The sequence below is a fragment of the Anolis sagrei genome, chromosome 1, assembly GCF_037176765.1.
Source record: "Anolis sagrei isolate rAnoSag1 chromosome 1, rAnoSag1.mat, whole genome shotgun sequence".
In the NCBI taxonomy this organism is placed as follows: domain Eukaryota; kingdom Metazoa; phylum Chordata; class Lepidosauria; order Squamata; family Dactyloidae; genus Anolis; species Anolis sagrei.
Window position 1 is genome coordinate 241430638 of NC_090021.1, and position 20850 is coordinate 241451487.

Here is a 20850-nt window from a genome sequence, read left to right on the forward strand (position 1 = left end):
TTTATTTTGAAATTCCAACCCTCCCCGGAGACGGCGAAGTGGTTCGTCCCGAGCGCTACGGCGCCTCGGTTGGCTCAAGAGGGTGGCGTCCGGCGAGCGCTTCGCGATTCTCGTGCGCGCTGGCTTGAGTGGCAGCTGGGCGAGCGGGCGCGTTCGGGTTGCGGAGAGCGGCGGAGCAGCGGCGAGCGGAGGGTCCTCGGGAGCCCGGTTGCGCCTCAGGTACCCGGCTGCTTTCCTCTCGCCTTGCCCTTCTCCGGAGTGCCATCCCCACTCCCGGGTTGTCTTGTGCGGGGAGGCATTTGATTTCTTGGAGGGAGGCGCGCTTGGCAGTGGAATATAGGCTGGGAAGAAGCGTGCAACTGGTGGCGCCTGGCAAAGAGAGCCCGAGCAAGTTTCTTTGCTGCTGGGGCCGAGAAAAAGAAAAGAGGGATGGAGGAAGGAAAGAGGGAGGGGGGGGGAGCTTGGGAAGACCCACAAGTTGAAGGGGCCGCGCGTGGACCTGAGAAATGGACTTGGAAGGAAAGACCCGGTCCCGTTTCGTGCGGAGAACGCGCACGCCCTCCTCGGTGGAGGGCGCACCCACACAAGACCATGAATGCGCTTTGGTCCCGCTTTCACTGCTGCGGCTCAATGCTATGGGGTCCTGGAACCGTGAGAGGTTCCTTCCACACAGCTGAGTAAAATCCCATATTGTCTGCTTTGAACTGCTAGATATGGCAGTGTGGACTCAGGGCCCTTCCACACAGCCCTATATCCCAGAATATCAAGGCAGAAAACCCCACATTATCTGCTTTGAACTGGGATATATGGCAGTGTGGCTCAAATAATCCAGTTCAAAGTAGATATTGTGGGATTTTCTGCCTTGATATTCTGGGTTATTGGGCTGTGCGGAAGGGCCCTCGGATAACCACGTTGAAAGCTGATATTGTGGGATTTTCTGCCTTGGTATTCTGGGTTATTGGGCTGTGTGGATGGACCTGAAGTTATAGTTGTGCAATGTCTTCAGCCTCCTCTGCCAAACGATCGCTCCGATGATTCCATCGCATTGCGCGCATAGGCTGTGAAAGTGAGACCAAACCACATCAGTTCTCCAAGTGCGGATGCACCCCAGGAGAGACCTGGAGTGGAACTGCTCCCCGTATCCCTCTGGGCCCTTCCACACAGCCCCGTATCCCAGAATATCAAGGCAGAAAATCCTACAATCTCTGCTTTGAACTGTGCTATTTCAGTCCACTCTCTGGATATTTTCTGCCTTGATATTCTGGGATATGGGGCTGTGTGGAAGGGCCCTCAAACCCCACCCGACGCCGTGTTTTTAGGAGACACTCCGGAGCGAGAGCCCCATTGTGTTGGCAGACCTCCCTCCTTCTTTCTCTCGGTTCCTCGGGCGGTTTGGTCTCCTGGCTCCTGAACCCTCGTAGGCTTCTCAAGGCAGATGTTGCATTGCCATCTGCGCAGGTCTGCCTGTGATGTGAAGGCGTCTTTGCCAGGCTGGGCTTTCCAAAGCCCCCTTCCCCGCGTTCCTTGTCTTCCTCTGAGGAGCTGTTTTTCCCCACTGGAGGCTTGTTTTGCATTGTTTTGTATTGAGAGAAGGAGGGAGGGCGCCTGAACTCGAGGGGAACCATCCTGAGTGAATGAATTGACCAAAGCAGAGAGGGATTACCAGATATGTTAACACAGGCCTGGGCCAACTTGGGCCTTCCCTCCAGGTGTTTTGGACTCCAACGCCCACCATTCCTGACAGCCTCAGGCCCCTTCCTTTTCCCCCTCAGCCGCTTAAGCGGAAAAGGAAGGGGCCTAAGGGGGAAAAGGAAGGGGCCTGAGGCTGTCAGGAATGGTGGGCGTTGGAGTCCAAACACCTGGAGGGAGGGCCCAAGTTGGCCCATGTCTGGACTAGATGGCGTATGCCTTCTCTTCCAATCTAGGATGTCTTTTGGGTCCAACTTTCCCTCAGTTTTGGCTGAAGCGCCTGGGCGGGGCGCCTCGGACTTTTGGCCCAGAGTCCTCCTTCTCTGTGTCTGTCTCCTTTGGCCACAGAAAGTCGCCTTTGAAACGGGCGGGATTCCTTCCTCGGCACGAAATGTTCCAGCTTCGGGAGGATGTAACGCCTGTCCAACGGCAACGTTGTGTTGTTGTTTCTGTTTTTTTGTGCGAGGAGGGGAGAGCTGTCAATCAGGCTGGCGCGTGGCTGGAGAAGGAAAAGAGCGGGAAGGGCTTTTGCAAGTGCCGAGGCTCGCTTTTCCTTCTGCCAAAGGCTGCAGATGTGCCTGCCTGTCTTGTCTTGGTCTTGAGCTCTTGGAGACCAGGGATTCACCTACATTGCAAAATTAATGCAGTTCGAGGCCACTCTTAACTGCCATGGCTCAACACTTTGGGATCCTTGCAGTTGGGAGTTGTACAGACTCTTTAGCTTTCACTGCCAAGGATTGCCTTTGTCCCTCCCAACAATTATGGCCCCCACAATTGAAGAGAGATATCGACAAGCTGGAATGTGTCCAGAGGAGGGCGACTAAAATGATCAGAAGTCTGGAGAACAAGCCCTTTGAGGAGCGGCTTAAAGAACTGGGCATGTTTAGCCTTCAGAAGAGAAGGCTGAGAGGAAACATGATAGCTGTGTATAAGTATGTGAGTGAAAGTCATAGGGAGGAGGGAGCAAGCTTGTTTTCTGCTGCACTGGAGACTAGGACGTGAAACAATGGCTTCAAACTACAAGAAAGGAGATTCCACCTGAACATGAGGAAGAACTTCCTGACTGTGAGAGCCGTTCAGCAGTGGGACGCTCTGCCCCAGAGTGTGGTGGAGGCTCCTTCTTTGGAAGCTTTTAAACAGAGGCTGGATGGCCATCTGTTGGGGTTGCTTTGAATGCAGTTTTCCTGCTTCTTGGCAGGGGGTTGAACTGGATGGCCCATGAGGTCTCTTCCAACTCTATGATTCTATGATTCTACAATACCCAGGATACCATAGGATTGAGCCACAGCAATTAAAGTGCTGCCAAACTACATCCTTGGAAAGGTTTAACAAGTTTGAGTGTGTGTTGTTGAAGGTGTTCATGGCCAGAATCTCTGGGTTGTTGTCAGTTTTCCGGGCTGTATGACCATGTTTCGGAAGCTTTCTCTTCTGATGTTTCGCCCACATCTATGGCAGACATCCTCTGAAGGGATGAGCACGGATAAGCTCCCTCTGTCAGCTCCAGCTCCCCATGCTGGGACATGAGAGAACGCTCCAACAAGAATGGTAAAACATCACCTGGGCATCCCCAGGGCAACGTCCTTGCAGGTGGCCAATTCTCTCACACCAGAAGTGACTTGCAGTTTCTCAAGTAGCTCCTGACACAGGGAAAAAAAATCTTCAGAGGTTGCAATATTCATACTTGCCTCAAACACACAAGAGTTCTTTCTCTAACCCCAGAAGTTACATAGATACATAAACCTCACTTGCCTAGTTTTCAACACACCTCATGACCTCTGAGGATGCCTGCCATAGATGTGGGTGAAACGTCAGGAAAGAATGCTTCTGGAACATGGCCATATAGCCCGGAAAACTCACAGCAACCCACTTTGAGTGTGGATTACAACTCTGGAGATCAGGGATGTCTCTACACCAGAACTTTCCAAACTTTCCATGTTTGGGACACACTTTTTAGACATGCACCCTTTCACGATGCAATAATTCAGTTTTACTGGCAAACCCTTTAAAACAGTTTCTGTCTTTCTCTCTCTCTATATATATTGTATAATATATATAACTTTCATGTAATCTTTACTGCATAAATAAAGTTTGGATTTTTCTTCTTCACACTACTTATGTACTATAGTTGATTCTTGTGCCGTTTCCTCCACTTCATGTGGTTCATTAGAAATATTATAATCAATGTATTTTCTTCTCTTAATTAAAAGCTTATTCATTTTGTGCTTTTACTGCAACTCAGTCAACAAATTGGGCATATTATAAAAGTTTTAACAGTACCTAGTTTTGGGAAGCAAGACTTGACCACGGTGGCCCAAGGTCTAGTTACATCACAAATGCTCTACATGGGGTTGAAGACCATTTGGAAGCTTTAAGTGTTCCAATGGGGAACAATGTTCCTTACAGGGAACATAAAACCCCCCTGTTAAGCCAGCTCCACTGGCTGCCAGTCTGCACAATTCAAAGTGCTGGCTTTAGCCTATAAAGCCCTAAACAGTTCCAGCCCAGTTTATCTGTCTAAACACATCTCCCTCTATGAACCATCACAGAGGCTAAGATCTTTTGAGGAGGCCCTGCTCTCGGTTCAATTTCCTTCGCAGGTGCAGTTGGTGTGGGCGAGAGACAGGGCTTTCTCAGTGGTGGCTCCTCGGCTTTGGAACTCCCACCCAAATGAAATTAGATCAGCGCCCTCCTCTTGGCCTTCAGGAAGAAAGCAAAGACATGGCTGTGGGACCAAGCAAAGTAATGCAGTTGAAGAAATGAATAGGGAATATGTGCAATTGACAATTGGAATGACTTTGGACTATGATTTTGGACTATGTGATTTTAATATTTATACTAGGATGTTTTTAATTATATGTAGTAATGTCTAAATGCTTGTTTATGTTTCATGTTTTAATATGGTTAATGGTTTTAATTTCATAGTTGTATGTCATTGTCTAGTTATTATGCTTTGGTTTTCACATGTATGTTTGGCATTGAATTTTGACATTATTATGTTGTAAACTGATTTGACTCCCCCAGGGGTGAGAAAAGCAGTATATAAATGCAGTAAATAAATACCTTCACTTGAACATCACCATCCGTTGTTTGTGGTGGCAGTGGGCGGGAGAGAATTTTTCATGTGACACAGAGAGGGACTGCTGGCGACACACTAGTGCAGTGGTTCTCAACCTGTGGGTCCCCAGATGTTTTGGTCTTCAACTCCTGAAATCCTAACAGCTGGTAAACTGGCTGGGATTTCTGGGAGTTGTAGGCCAAAGCACCTGGGGACCCACAGGTTGAGAACCACTGCACTAGTGTGTCCTGACTCACAGTTTGGAAAGCTCTGCTCTACACCGTAGGATTACTGCAGTTTGGGACCACTCTGACTGTCATGGCTTAAAGCTATGGGGTCCTGGGATTTGTAGTTGAGTGCGGCATCAGCTATCTTTGGCAGAGAAGATTAAAGGCCTTGTCAAACTCACTTTACCAAAATTGAAAGCATCAAAAAAGCAGAGGTTGGTGAAAGAAAAAGTCATCCCTGGATGCATTTTGTGGAAAGGTCTTCACATCTCTAAAAGGTTCTAACTGTTTAAAGCAGGCATGGGCAAACTTTGGCCCTCCAGGTGTTTTGGACTTCAACTTCCACAATTCTTAAGGAATTGTGGGAGTTGAAGTCCAGAACACCTGGTGCGCCCAATTTTGTCCATGCCTGGTTTAGAGACTAACCAATCTATTGCAAAGTAATAAGCTTTTGAGTACTGATCAGATGCATGAACATTTGTCTTAAATCTATATATATAAATTTGTTAGGGGCATCCAACGAGGAAACAAAACTCAAAAAACCCCCAACGAAACTGTACCAAAATTGCCATGCCCATAACACAACCCACAAGGTACAAACATATCTACTCAAAATGAAAAACAACACAACAACACACTCACAAAACGGCAAAACAACAAAACTCAAAAAACCCCAACGAAACTTAACCAAAATTGCCATGCCTATAACACAACCCACAAGGTACAAACATATCTACTCAAAATGAAAAACAACACAACAACACACTCACAAAACGGCAAAACAACAAAACTAAAAAAAAACCAACGAAACTTAACCAAAATTGCCATGCCCATAACACAACCCACAAGGTACAAACATATCTACTCAAAATGAAAAACAACACAACAACACACTCACAAAACGGCAAAACAACAAAACTAAAAAAAACCCAACGAAACTTAACCAAAATTGCCATGCCTATAACACAACCCACAAGGTACAAACATATCTACTCAAAATGAAAAACAACACAACAACACACTCACAAAACGGCAAAACAACAAAACTAAAAAAAACCAATGAAACTTAACCAAAATTGCCATGCCCATAACACAACCCACAAGGTACAAACATATCTACTCAAAATGAAAAACAACACAACAACACACTCACAAAACGGCAAAACAACAAAACTAAAAAAAAACCAACGAAACTTAACCAAAATTGCCATGCCCATAACACAACCCACAAGGTACAAACATATCTACTCAAAATGAAAAACAACACAACAACACACTCACAAAACGGCAAAACAACAAAACTCAAAAAACCCCAACGAAACTTAACCAAAATTGCCATGCCCATAACAACCCACAAGGTACAAACATATCTACTCAAAATGAAAAACAACACAACAACACACTCACAAAACGGCAAAACAACAAAACTCAAAAAAAAACCAACGAAACTTAACCAAAATTGCCATGCCCATAACACAACCCACAAGGTACAAACATATCTACTCAAAATGAAAAACAACACAACAACACACTCACAAAACGGCAAATCAACAAAACTCACAAACCCCCCAACGAAACTTAACCAAAATTCCCATGCCCATAACACAACCCATAAGGTACAAACATATCTACTCAAAATGAAAAACAACACAACAACACACTCACAAAACGGCAAAACAACTCAGCATTCGCATTGGTGCCCAGCCGCAAGTTCCCTGGCGCGCGCACACAGTTCCCTCTGCGGAAACCATGCCCACTCCAAGCCCCGCCGCGCCGCTTCCCGCACACACACCCCCCGCCGCACGCACACACACAACCCCACGCTCCATCACTCCCCCCGCCGCACACACACACGCAACCCCACGCTCCATCACTCCCCCACCGCCACACACACACGCCCAACCCCACTCCCCCCCGCTGCCGCACACACACACGCAACCCAACGCTCCATCACTCCCCCCGCTGCCGCACACACACACAACCTCACGCTCCATCACTCGCCTGCCCCAATCTTACCTCCTTTTACTTCACGCCACCTCCAAACCCCACCGCACCCCTTCCCGCCCTGTCAAAATCCAGGAAAGACAGGAAGGAAGGAAAGAAGGAAGAAAGAGAAAGGGAGATAAAGAAAAGGGGGAAGGAAGGAAAGTTAGAGAAAGAAGGAAGAAGAAAAGGAAAGAAAAGGAAAGATGGAAGGAAAGAAAAGAGAGACAGCAGAAGAGAAAGAAAAAGGGGGAAGGAAGGAAAGAGGTAGAGAAGGAAGAAATGAGAGACAGAGGGAGGGAAAGAAAAAGGGGGAAGGAAGGAAGGAGAGAAGGAAAGAAAAAAGGGAATGAAAGAAGGAAAGAGGGAGTGAAGGAAGGGGGAAGATGTAGAGAAAGAGGGAGGGAAGGAAAGAAGGAAAGAGAGAAGGAAGAAAAGAGACCAGAAGAGAAAGAAAAAGGGGGAAGGAAGGAAGGAGAGAAGGAAAGAAAAAAGGGAATGAAGGAAGGAAAGAGGGAGTGAAGGAAGGGGGAAGATGTAGAGAAAGAGGGAGGGAAGGAAAGAAGGAAAGAGAGAAGGAAGGAAAGAGGCCAGAAGAGAAAGAAAAAGGGGGAAGGAAGGAGATAGAGAAGGAAGAGGAGAAGGAAAGATGGGAGGGAAGGAAGGAAGGAGGGAAAGAAGGAGAGAAAGAGGGAAGGTTGGTCACAGCAATGTGTGGCGTGTAAGGGTTGTTATTTCTATGATTATTATGATTCTATTATTCCTATGAGACCCTTTTAGGGGGAATGGGAGAGGTGTCAGGTCCCGGAGGCAATGCATTGCATTATTGTTATTGTTATGATGGTGGTGAAATAAAAGGAAATAAAAAGTGAAAGAAGGAAGCAAACAGGGAGGGAAGAAAGGCAAAGGAAGAAAGGGGGAGGGAATGAAGGAAAGAGAGAAGGATGAAACCAAGTAGTGAAAGAAGGAAAGAAAGAAAGAGGTAGAGAAGGAAGAAAGGAGAGAAAGGGGGAAGGAATAGGTAGGTACCTCTCTTTCATAATAGTCCAGATATCTACCTCAACTTTGATAAGTTTTACTATAGGCCACAGCAACGCGTGGCAGGGCACAGCTAGTGGCTGATATATAAATGTATATAAACATGAGGGGAGTAAAATGGGAACAACAGTAACAACAAGGCAAAAATTCAATCTGTGGTGATCTAACGCATTGTGATAGTCTTATAAACTTAAAAGTAAGCTTGTGGCATCTTTGAACCTAAGTGAGATAAATAAACTTTTGTGGACTCCCATCTGCCTCATCAGATGCAAGTGCTGGGTTTTTTTGAAAGTGAATGCCAGACATTTCTTTATCTTAGTCTCTAAGGTGCCATACAAATCCTTTGTGTGTTTTTTAATGGTGAAATAGATTAATGCAACTATGTCTTTGACCACTAATAGCAAAATTGTCACCTGAATTTGTTCTCACAAACAATAGCATCCAGGAGGTGTCAGGAAATTTGGAGAAACATCAACATTTGTAGAAGTGCCAAATAAAGCTGGCAACCCATAAAAATAGTGGTGGAGGGAGGAAGGCCACAAAGTAGCTCAGTGAGGACTGAGCATTGTTTCGTAGGTGAGAATGAATGCAGTGAGGCATCATGGATGACGACATGGCAGAATGGAACAAGATAGTCAGCTCTTTGGGTTGCAGATCCTAGTTGTTCTGTGTGTGGCTTAAGAGGAGCAATATGTCCATTCACAACATTGTTGCAGTTTTGCAGTGTGAGCAATGTAGTGGTACAGAAAGTCCTTGTCTCTATTCAGTTCTTCACAAAGTGTTTTTTTTTTAATCCAATTCAGCTCTTTGATACTGGAGCCTTCCTTTTGAAGTCAATTTGTTGAAGAATGGCAAGCTCCAATACAGAAATATTGCAGAAGACTGAAATACACTTCCACTGGTTTCTGGTGTTATGGATTATTCTGAAGGTTCTGCAAATAACAAAAAGTCGGTAGTTCTCAAATGTTTTTCCCAAGACCACTTGAAAATTGCTGGGGTCTTGGAAGGCCACTTAGTAACCTTTTCTTTTGCTTGTATGGATCAAAACATATACACATGGTTCATTATTTAACAATAGTCAGCCTTTCACATTCGCCGGGGTTAGGGACACAGAACCTTTGTGAAAGTGGGGAAAATGTGAATTTATAAAATCCCTTTTTAAACCTGAGAAAACACATCTCTAGGAATCTGCAGGAACAACAACCACTACTAGTACATATTATTTACTTATTTATTTATTTCTATCCCACTTTTCTCCCAGATGAGGACTCAAAGCAGTGATCATAGAATCTGACTGGAGGACTTAGAGATTCCTGGAGAGGAAGTCTCTCTCAGGTTCTGGCAGATGTTGACTATAGAGCTGTGCTTGAGGACCTGTGGTTTCTTAGAGAGATAATTTGGATGGCATTTGAGCACAATCAGATATGTAAAAGTAAAACCTGTGTTGAGAGCCAACTCTTTTCTGGCACCAACTTTCTTGACCAAACCAGCGCCTTAAGTGGCATTGGAAACTGAGTGGTGATAGGTGTGACCATAATTGAATGGTTCATGGCATTGTTTCAACTTTCTCTGTGCTTTTTCATTACAGAGAATGCCTCTGCATGACTGTGGTTGTTTGCTGTTGGATCAGGCTTAGATTTTGTTGGCAGAGGCAAAAGTTGTTCAAGCATTCAAAGGCAACTTGGCATTAAATGGACAGTGCACCTGTCTGTACAATCCAGTAGTTATTTCTGTTGTCCTGAACGGAAAGATTTAGGTGTGTACGCACGCACGCACGCACGCATGCACGTGTTTCTTCAAGTCACCTGTGTCAATCCTATGAATTTCATGGGGTTTTCTTAGGCAAGAAATATTCAGAGATCGTTTTGCCAGTTCTGTCCTATGAAATGTAGCATAAAGCACCTGGTCTTTGTTGGTGGGTTCCTATCCAGATATTAACCTGGATCGACTCTGCTTAGCTTCCAAGATCATACAGGATTTGGTGCCTTTAGGTTATTTAGACAAAGAGTTAGCTACTGAGCCTTTTGTTGTTTTCCAAAATGAAGCTTTTTCTGTTTCCCTTATTCATGGGATAGCTGCAGTGTTTATCTCAGCATGAAGTATGCATTAGGAACAAACCAGGGGGAAAATAAGAGAAGTTAAAAGAGAGATGTGTGAGAGGTACTACTGATGTTCAGTTGTTCACTGAAATTACCAAAGGAACAAAAGCTGAAATATACATAAACATCTTCCTGTCAAGCCCAACCTATGTGATCTTGTTAGAATAAGGTTAGATGTTGTTGTACGTTATACATGAAAGTTGCAATTCCATACACAATTATGTTTGAGTAACCCTCCTGAAATTAATGGTAATGGTTTCGAGCAGATATGCATTGGATTGGATTGTAGATCAGACTAGTGAAGCAATCTCTAGGAGCCTACCTATATATGTATGTTAATGAGGTAAAGTCTGCAGTTGTAATTTTAGAACACCTTTCTGTCTGGATTCTGGGCAAGGCATGAAAGTAGCTATTTAGAACACTGCATGAAGCCCCTTTAAAACAGTGTTGGCTAGTTATTCCCATGGGCCAGATCTGGTGTTCACCTTATTTTTTTTTGTCTCTTCTTGAACTCTATCAAGTTTTCATCAAGTATGATAAAATCTGCTGATAAAATCTGCTGACCAAAACATTGGAGGCAGAGATCTCATGGTTTCAGCTTATCCTGCTTCATAACTGTGAAGGATTTATTGCTAGACATATAGAGGTTACAATTATTTATTTTCCTTTTTTTTGGTCTACCAGTGTTTCCAATGAGATGTAAATTAAAATAAAATATCCCACAAACTTCAAGCCAAATAGAATAGTGTAGCTCTGCTCACTACTTGATGTCTGATAAGGATGGAGTCAACTTAATTTGGTGTAGGTGGAAGGTCTGCAGTGAAGATGCTGGTAAGAGAGCCCTGTCTCATGTACTCATCGATGTATCTTGACAGAGTGATGGGATTTGTTGGGAACATCTCAAATTTTGGCTAGTCAGCTTTACAAGTGAAAACAAATACCATCATCCCAACTTCTTTGCTTGCCTTTGTGCTTTTCATCCCAGAAACATAGTCTTAGTTAATCATTTATTTCCTTCAAAAAGTTGAATCTACAGATTTTGCTATAGACATCATAGGAAGATGGTGGCACAGGTGGTTTTTTTTAGAAGTTGAAGGTTGGCATCCATTACTGTGAGAGGGTTATTCTGCAAACTATACCTCTATTCTTTGGTTCACTGTCTAGAGCAGATCACAGAGTTCAGAAGTGGCAAGATTGTGTGAATGAGTTGTGTCAAAACTTTGACACTTTTTTTTTCTTAATGAGTACATTAGTGGCACGTTCTAAAATTAGCTTCATATTCAACCTAAGTGCCTTTTTAAGGTTGCCTCTTAGCAATTATTAATGCTTGTTCGTAAATAACGCATTAAGATTCAGTTCTTGTACGCACACGTTTTGATTCATTTCCTTGTGTCTAGTCGGTCTAGTTAATGTTGGGCTATTGTATTGATAAAAAGGTCCTGTGGCACTGAGGGCAAATGTCTAGAAATAAAGATTTCTCATCTTACATTTTTTATAAAGCAGTTGGAATAAACAAGCCAGGAAACTTGCTTTTTTGTGGTCCATGTTATCAGGGTGGTGGTTGTGTTTCTATGAAAGTGCTTGGGCACAGATTCATCTTTTCTGTCAGAGTTCCTCTGGGATGGAGAGAGGAAAACAGAGGCCACATACACTCAAAATGCAAATACAGTGATATATGTCGACTAAAACATGGAAAACATTTTTCAGCACCAGATCCTAGAATCCTTCAGATAGCATGGACATTCTCTGTGGTGTTCTGGTAGTTATTAAAAAAGTCTTTTCTAAGCACAGACCTAGAGCTAGATAGGTGATTAACATCAGAGTTAAGCATGGTTAGGAACCTATCAAGGACCAAGGGGTTCAGAAAGGCTCAGTGATCTCCATGGCACCACTCAGCCCTATGTTAGGCACTTCTGTTGCTTAATGTCTCCACTGAATGCCATTAGTGTAATGAGGCCAAGGCACTTAGGGTCAAGGCTCCAGAGTTTTTAATTAACAGGGGCAATGATATCCTAGAGGCCATCCCACCTCACCCTGACCTCCCTTTGCTGACCATAGTCATAAGACCCATAGTAGCAAATAATTTTCTTGGAAATCATAAATTGCCATTAACCATCCTTGACATTTGGGTGGCATTGCAAAAGGCAATTTCCAAATAATTTGTGCATTCTACTATCTCAGAATTTCAGAGCTATGAAAAGTTGAGTGGAAAACAACATACTGAAGTGCATTGTCGAAGGCTTTCATGGATGGAATTACAGGGTTGTTGTAAGTTTTCCGGACTGTATGGCCATGTTCCAGAAGCATTCTCTTTTGACGTTTAGCCTGCATCTGTGGCAGGCATCCTCAGAGGTTGTGAGGTCTGTTGGAAACTAGGAAAATGGGGTTTATATATCTGTGGAATATTCACCAAACCAAAACATGAATCAAGGAACATGAAAGGCAATACAGACTACTTCAACCAGAGAAGTCAGCCATAGCAAAGCACCTGATAAACCAATATGGACACAGCATATTATTTGAGAACACAGATGGAACATGGCCATACAACTTACAACACATACTGAAGTGTGCAAATAAAACATGCCTAGAAAATAGAACTCTTGTGGTGCCATGCTATTGTATACCATTGCAAGCTATGCTTGTTTAACTGGGCTTTTCTTCTTGTACAGTCTGTATTGGCATAAGAAAAACTGTGTCCCTTGGTTATCCTTGTTACTGGGTCTATTAGTATTATGGGTCTTTCAAGTGCTAGTTTCTCTGAAAATAGAATTTCATGAGAGCTAAGACAAGCCATTACTGCCCTGTGTATAAATAATTGTGCCTTAATGCACAGCTTATGTTAATGCGTCTTTCGTGACTATTTTTTGAAAACATGGATTATTGACCTGATGTGCTGAAACTCCAGCCTCAACGTGAACTGTAGAGGAGCACATGCCCCCAATATAGGCAAAAAGGTTCTAAGATAGCTGAAACATCAGTTTTTATGACTTCCGGAACTAATGAAGATAGAAGGCCTTTTTTGTCCTTCCCTAGGACAGTGATTATTTTATGCTATGAACAGAGGGAACTTATTTGGTTCTCGGAATAGAAGCAACTGCTGTGTTATTGTAGAAATTAACATGCTACTTCCTCTTTTACCTTTAGAAGTTTTCACAAGCTTAAATTTTGAATAGTGATATGTTTTGAAACTGTATGTCTCTTATTTGAAGACAGTGTTTGAAGGGAGGCTGTACTCTTAAACAGACTAAATAGGAAGTTAAGTCGCATGGTATACAGCAGCATTATTTCCGAGTTTTAATGTAATTGGTTGTAATTGGGCTGTAAGAGCATCATGTGGTCTTTTTTAAAAATGGTCTGAAAGCAATGCTACATGATTTATTTGACTATAGAGAGAAAGTGCAGGCATTGCATCCTTGAAATAACTGTTTGCTTACAGGTGTTCAACAGGTGTAAGCAAACAGAACCTGGTGGAAGCAAATTGACTCCTACTAATGATGCATCTGATGCCAATGAGCTCAAGATGTTTTTACCTTCTGCCAGCTTGCAACTCGCACTCTGTGTGTCTGCATGCAAACTGTAAAAGCTCCTTCTGGCTTCCCTGACTAAAATTCAAGTGAATGAAAATTTAAAGATGGTTGCTTGAAAAAAATAACCTTACAGTATGATTTTATGAGATCTTGATGTGGCTGCAAGATGCAGACACTAATTTGGAGATAGGAAACTTTGGGTTTAGAGGTTATTTGAACTTTGACTCCAACCCTCCCTAACCACCATGATCAGTGATAAGAGATTATAGGAACTGAATTCCAAAATGTCTAGGAATCAAATGGCTTTCTGCCACTTTATCAGAATTTACCTATTTCTATTGCCAAGAGTTTGGTTCATATTATATTCAAGGTCAATGAGGAGCACACAGCTTTTCTGTTAAAGTTCTGATTCATTTATCATGTTTCCTATACAAAACTATAGAAGATACTTGTTCATGTTGATCAAGAGATTAAAAACAACAGCTCTGCACTGTCTTAGACCCCTTCTACACTGCCATATAATACAGATTATCATGACAGATAATCCACAGTATCTAATTTGAACTGGATTATATGTGTCTACACTACCATATAATCCAGTTCAAAGCAGATAATCTGGATTTTAAATGGCGGTGTAAAAGGGGCCTTAGTAATGTTGTTCAGCTTGATCAGGACTTTATATCTATATTTACTATTTATTTATTTATTTCATTCACTTATACCCCGCCCTTCTCACCCCGGGGGGGACTCAGGGCGGCTTACAGGGGAGGGCACAATTAGATGCCCGAACACATAACAAATAATACAAAAAATAACAATTCAACACTTAAATTAAAACATCAGTACATAATAAAATCCTAAAAAATCCTATATAGATTATATATCTATATATATAATAAAAGTCAAAACTTGTATGCGGCGGATGTGTGGCGGAGTATGTGCCGGCTTTCTGATTGGCCAGCCTGAAAGTTCCAAGATTCTGACTGGCTGCTGCTGTGGTGCTATTTGCATATGATCCCTGATTGGCCTGCTTCAACAGGAGCCCCTGGTGGAGAAAAGGGTTCATGGCAGAAACGGGGACATGACAGAAGGAAATTTGCATATGGTCTCTGATTGGCCAGCCTCAATTCCAAGATTCCGAGATGACAAAGAGAGGAAAGGAAAGGCCAGAGGGGGCTGAGTCAATTACCAATACAGACCAGACTTGGCACACAAAGCCCCCATGGCCCACTCGACATCCTACTGCAGTTTGGAGGAGGATGAACCATGGATGATGGGACTTGCAGTACCACCACTCACATTCTGAGACCGCTGTTAACCTCATCCAATGACTGATCAGGACCAAATTTGGTACATAGACCTCTCATGACCCACTTTACGTCCTGGTGTGGTTTGGCTGGGGATGGACCATGGATTATGGAACTTGCAGTGCCTTTGCTCAATTCTTGAGACCACTGCAACCCTCATCCAATTACCGATAAAGACCAAACTTGGCACACTGAGTCTCCATGATGCACTCTACATCCTGGTGCGGCTTGGAGGAGGATGCACCATGGACGATGGGACTTGCAATACCTGCACTCCCTTCCTAAGACCATTACAACTGTCAACAATGATGGGTCAGAACCACAATTTACACAGAGAGCCTTCATGACCCATTCTACATCCTGGTGCAGTTTGGAAGAATTTGTCAATGGATGATGGGACTTGCAGTCATTGCACTCACTTCCTGAGACCACTGAGACCCTCGCCAATGACAGATCAATACCAAACTTGGCACACAGAGTCTCCATGACCCACTCTACATCCTGGTGCACTTTCGAGGAGGACAGACCATGGATGATGGGACTTCAAGTACCTCCACTCCCTTCCCAAGATTGCTGCAACCCTCATTAATGACCAATCTAGACCAAACTTGGCACACAGAGCCCCCATGACCCACTCTACATCCTGCTGCAGTTTTGGAGGAGGGTTGACCATGGATTATGGGACTTGCAGTACGTTTACTCACTTACTGAAACCACTGCGACCCTAATCCAATGACTGATCAAGACCAAACTTAGCACACAGAGCCCCCATGACCCACTCTACATCTTGGTGCAGTTTGGAGGAGGACAGACTATGGATGATAGGACTTCAAGTACCTACACTCCCTTCCCAAGATTGCTGCAACCCTCATCCAATGACCAATCTAGACCAAACTTAGCACACAGAGCCCCCATGACCCACTCTACATCCTGCTGCAGTTTGAAGGAGGATGGACTTTGGATGATGGGACTTGCATTACCTTCACTCACTTACTGAAACCACTACCACCTTCATCCAATGGCTGATAAAGACCAAACTTGGCACACAGAGCCCCCATGACCCACTCTATATCCTGCTGCTGTTTGGAGAAGGGTGGACCATGCATGATGGGACTTCAAGTACCTTCACTCACTTCCTGAAAAGAATGCAGCCATTAACCAATGACTAATAAAGACCAAACTTGGCATACAGAACCGCCATTACCCACTTTCTCTAATAACCCGGGCAGCGCCGGGTCCCCAAGCTAGTAGTATCATAAACCATGGTGATGCTTACTGTTTTAGTCTGGTTTATTTGAAAGTCAATCCTACTGATTTCATTGGAACTAATTCAGATCATAGGAAAGCAAGTTTGTTAAAAAGTATCTTTGCTGCAAACAATAAGTATTTCTGGTAAGCACATATTTTTCAACATCAGATTGGAGTTTGTATGCAGCCTGAGATGAACAATGTTTCAAGTTTGATTTTCTGTGTTCTTCAAAACTTAACTACTCTTACAGTGTATGAAATTGCAAGGTTGTGAGACAAGATTTATTTGTTGTGTCCTTTGTTATTGAACCACCTATTCACTTTCTTTCCTGATCTATAGTCCTGCAGAATTTGAATCAAGATGATATTGCTGACTGTTGTTGCCCTAGTAATGAAGGTTCAGTTCTAGGAAGTATCCAAAGGTTTTGTCTTTTCATGTTGAAACCCATCTATATATCTTTTAATGTTGCTGTCCCAGACAATCCCTTGAAGACGTTGCTGCACTACATTACTAGGACAGCGCAGAGCTGTTGTTTTTAAATAACCAGAGTTATCACCAAGTGTCAGAAGGGTTTACCTGCAACATCTCATGTATTCAAAAATATCTAACCTAACAAAATTATTACTGCATCTTCAACACCTGAACTCCATTTTGTTTCTCTTTCACTCTAGTTAGTCCTTCTTAGCTTCTGAGATAGCATTGCTTTTCCATCACAAGTGACTTTTCTGAAATGTAATCTCTATATATCACCAATAAATTAAATGGGTGTGGGGTGATGGATAGAGGCTCCTGCAAGGGTCAGGGGATAATTATTTCTGGAGATAAAGAAACATCCAAGTGTTCAACATCTTGTTAACACACAAAGTTGTCTAAGTATTTAGTTGGACTTCACTTGTGCAGAATATGGGAGAGACTAATGACAAGGAAGCTGGACAATGTGGGCTGTGGAGTCACACTCCCAGCATATGTGCCCATCCTTTTTAAAGGAGCATATGGCTTGAGCTCTCAGTTGTCAATCTCCTGCACAAAAATAATTGGCATATCAGGACATCTGTTAATATCCATGAGATAAGCACTTAGAACCCAGGAAGTTTGGGCAGAAATGTGTCCAACTATACTGACCACTCAATGCTTCGGGGGGGGGGGGGGGGGAATTGTGAAGGATCAATCTACTACAAAACAGACCAAAAACAGAAAACAGAACACCACTGGTTTTCCTTTCAACTCCCAAATGACAGTGCTGAAATTTATGATCATTGAGCTCCAGCTCTTCTCTCTTGGGATTTGGGTGTCGGATTTATCCTTGCTTATAGACGGTTCCTGAACTTGAAACAGCTAGAGATATTAACATAGGGGAAGACCCTACTCAGGCCTGTAGCCAGGATTTCGATTCGGGGGGGGGGGGGGGGGCTGAGTTTTTTTCAGGTGGGGTTCGGGGGGGCTGAGTTTCGGGGGGGGGCTGAGTCTGAGTGAAAGAGGGTCTACCCTAGCAAACCTTTTGTATCATTACCCCAATACCCCCATGCATATGAGATATATTGAGTATGGTGATCAGATCAGATATGAATAAACATAACAGTTTAAATAATGCACCAGTATGGTCTTTTTGCGAACCACCATGAGAATTTCGGGGGGGGGGGGGGGCTGAAGCCCCTCAAGCCCCCCCCCCCCCCCGGCTACATGCCTGACCCTACTATATATCAGATGCAAATTCTTTCCCTTCATCCTTTCTGCCAAAACATCATGGGTCCTAGTAATTCCACCCTTAACATTAGTGGTGCATTTGCTGTACTTGTTTATCTTCCACTATCATATATGTTGTCTTCTGTCAGCAGTGTCCCTTCTGCATTCACCATAGTACAGAACAGAGTAGCGAGAGAATAAATGGCACAAATTTGACAGAAATGGCAATACATAAAGTAGTATCAGAACTAGCTGTTCTGATATCTAAATATCTCTTGGGAAACAAAGGAATTTGAAGGGAGAGTTGTCTTCCTTTTCCACTGGGGGGTCCTTCCACACAGCCATATAACCCAGAATATCAAGGCAGAAAATCCCACAACATCTGCTTTGAACTGGGTTATCTGAGTCCACACTGCCATATATTCCAGGTCAAAGCAGATAATGTGGGATTTTATTCAGCTGGGTGAAAGGGACCTGAGGAGGTGGGAGGGGGGGACGACGACAAATGAAGTGGGTTATATTTGCAAATGTCATTCTCTTAGCAGAGATTTGAACAGAGGCATTGACTCCTTAACACATTGTAGGTGTGGGTAATGGGTGATATACATCTAAGGAATGTATAAAGTGTCATTTAAGGAATGTTTACTTTTGGAATAATGTATACTGAGATAAGTTTTGTATGGCAAAAGTTTCTTAATTGTTGGGATGTATCAAATAAAATAAAACGTTTTTAAAAAGCGGAAAATGTGGGATTTTATTCAGCTGTGTGGAAGGGACCTGAGAAGGGGGACAAATGAAGGGGGATATATTTGCAAATTTCATTTTTTTAGCAGAGGTTTGAACCTAGGCAATGACGCCTTAGCACATTGTAAATAATATATCCTGCTTTTCTCCCTAAGTGGGACCCAAAGTGGCTCACATTTTAAAACAATACAGATACATAAGCAATAAAAAATCAAACCAATTTTACAATAAACATTGTAACATTGTACCACTGATCTGCTGATTTTAAATACAGTTTTGTGAACAACATAAACTCTTCTTTTAAAAAGTCCCTGTCTTTCCAAAAGCAGTGTTTATGTATTGCTCCCACACTCTTGAGACAATTAAGAGTCTAGCAGTTAAACAGATCTGCCATTAGTTTACAGGAGCCAGATTATTATGCTGAACCAATCTTTTCAAGGTTGATTACAATGTTAACAATTGTCTTTTCCTGTATCTCATTACCATCACTGTTGCATGTTTTATGATGCTGTTTGGACAATTTTCCTCTAATTGTAATGTTTGCATCCACCTGCAGCTTGATATGCCTGTAGGTTAATTCTGTCTTTTTCTCTTGACTTAGACAAAAACTTTTCCCTTCCTTATATTGATCAGTTTATGCACACTTGATGTACTTGAGTCCCACCTATGAACTCTTAGCAACTGTTAAACATCACCATTAAAATTGAACTAGGCACTCCTTGATCCTATCATGGTTTTCACTGGGTTTCACACTTGCCCTGCAGTGTTTGTCTGCTGAGTTTGTACTCCATGTGGCTGAACAAGTGGGGCACAGTCTATGAAAGCTTATGCTGACATACAAATTGGTTAGCCTTAAAGGTACAGTAGAAGAGCAAGCCAGGTGTTGTGACTTCAGTGTTGGACTTGGGCTTCAGGACTTCAGTGTTGGACTTGGGCTTCAGTGTTGGACTTGGGCTTGCATCTTTGCTCCATTTCAATGGTTGAATCAAACACTCTGTAGACAAAGGTAAATCACGTTGAGGAAAAACCTGTTAATAGGGCTGTCTGAAGCTGGCCACAAATTGGATGCAACCTGGAGGCACACAACAAATATGCCACAGTACCAAATATTGTGTTAAAGAAGCAATGTCTGGGAACACATTGACATGGTTCATGAGGTATACCAGTATTTCCCACTGTGTTTGAGACCAAAGTAGGTAATGATGGATAGTCCATGTATATGATCCTCTTTCTAGTAAGTTAGCAGGAATGCAGTATATTTTGTTTTGTGGGACTGCTTTTCATCCCCTACTTGGATGATCCTTGGATAGTGACTTTCCAAAATCCCCCATGTGTTCCTGAAACCATAGATAAATCACACACTATATTGTGGTTATAGTTGGGCATACTGCAGAACTGCACTGGAGGACCAAGAGAGGTCCACAAAGCTCATGGGAAATGTTTTGGAATTTCCATAAATGTAAACATGGATATAAAATATGTGGATAAGAGGGTCGTACTATATACAGTGAATCCTTGATATCCACTGGAGTTTGGCTCCAGGACTTTCTGTGGATTTCAAAACCCATAGACACTTAAGTCTCATTGTATACAATGGTGTAGTAAAAAGGTGTCTCTTTCATTAAATGGCAAAATCAAGATTTACTTTTTGGATTTTGGGGAGGGGGGAAGGGATATTTTCAAGTTGTGGGTGATGAAATCTCTGGATATGGTTAGGTCACTTAGAGTGCATCTAGACTGCAGAATTAATTCAGTTTGGCATCAGTTTAACTGATACGAAATTCTGGGATTTGTAGTTTTGGTGAAACTAAAGTTTTGGTAGAGAAGGCTAAAGACCTTGTAAGACTCCCACAATTCAATAGCATTAGTCATGGCAGTTAAAATGGTATCAAAGTGCAGTCATACTACAGTGTAGATGTACCCTTAGATGAATTCTGCTTTGCATTACCCTTTAATATCCAAGCAGGCAAAATCAGAACAAAAGACTGAGTTGGAGGTGGCTGGCATGACTAATCTATACTGCTGTCCTAGAAAATACATTTTAAAAAAAAAGAGTTGAACAAGGGGATGCATCTCTTTCACCCTCTTACTTGTTTGGGTGCCTCAGTTGGAATGGAGACAGACAACAGTGTCTGTTAAAAATAGTTTTCAAAATAGTTTTTACTATGTATTTCTTTTCCTGTTGTGTGCATGTTCATCCCACTCTCATCTGTCTTGGCAGGCTTTTGTAATGCTTTTAAGAGCTT

The 20850-nt window shown here is 42.8% G+C and overlaps 1 protein-coding gene across 2 annotated transcripts in view; it reads left to right on the plus strand.

The window, feature by feature from the left end:
- The first annotated feature begins 104 nt into the window (after window positions 1-104).
- Window positions 105-20850, plus strand: part of TSPAN4 (tetraspanin 4) — a 753539-nt gene continuing 732793 nt past the window's right edge. For both annotated transcript variants that reach the window (XM_060769140.2, XM_067462592.1), the window contains exon 1: window positions 105-219. The gene's annotated coding sequence lies outside the window, so the exon portion shown is untranslated. The remainder of the gene's footprint in view (window positions 220-20850) is intronic.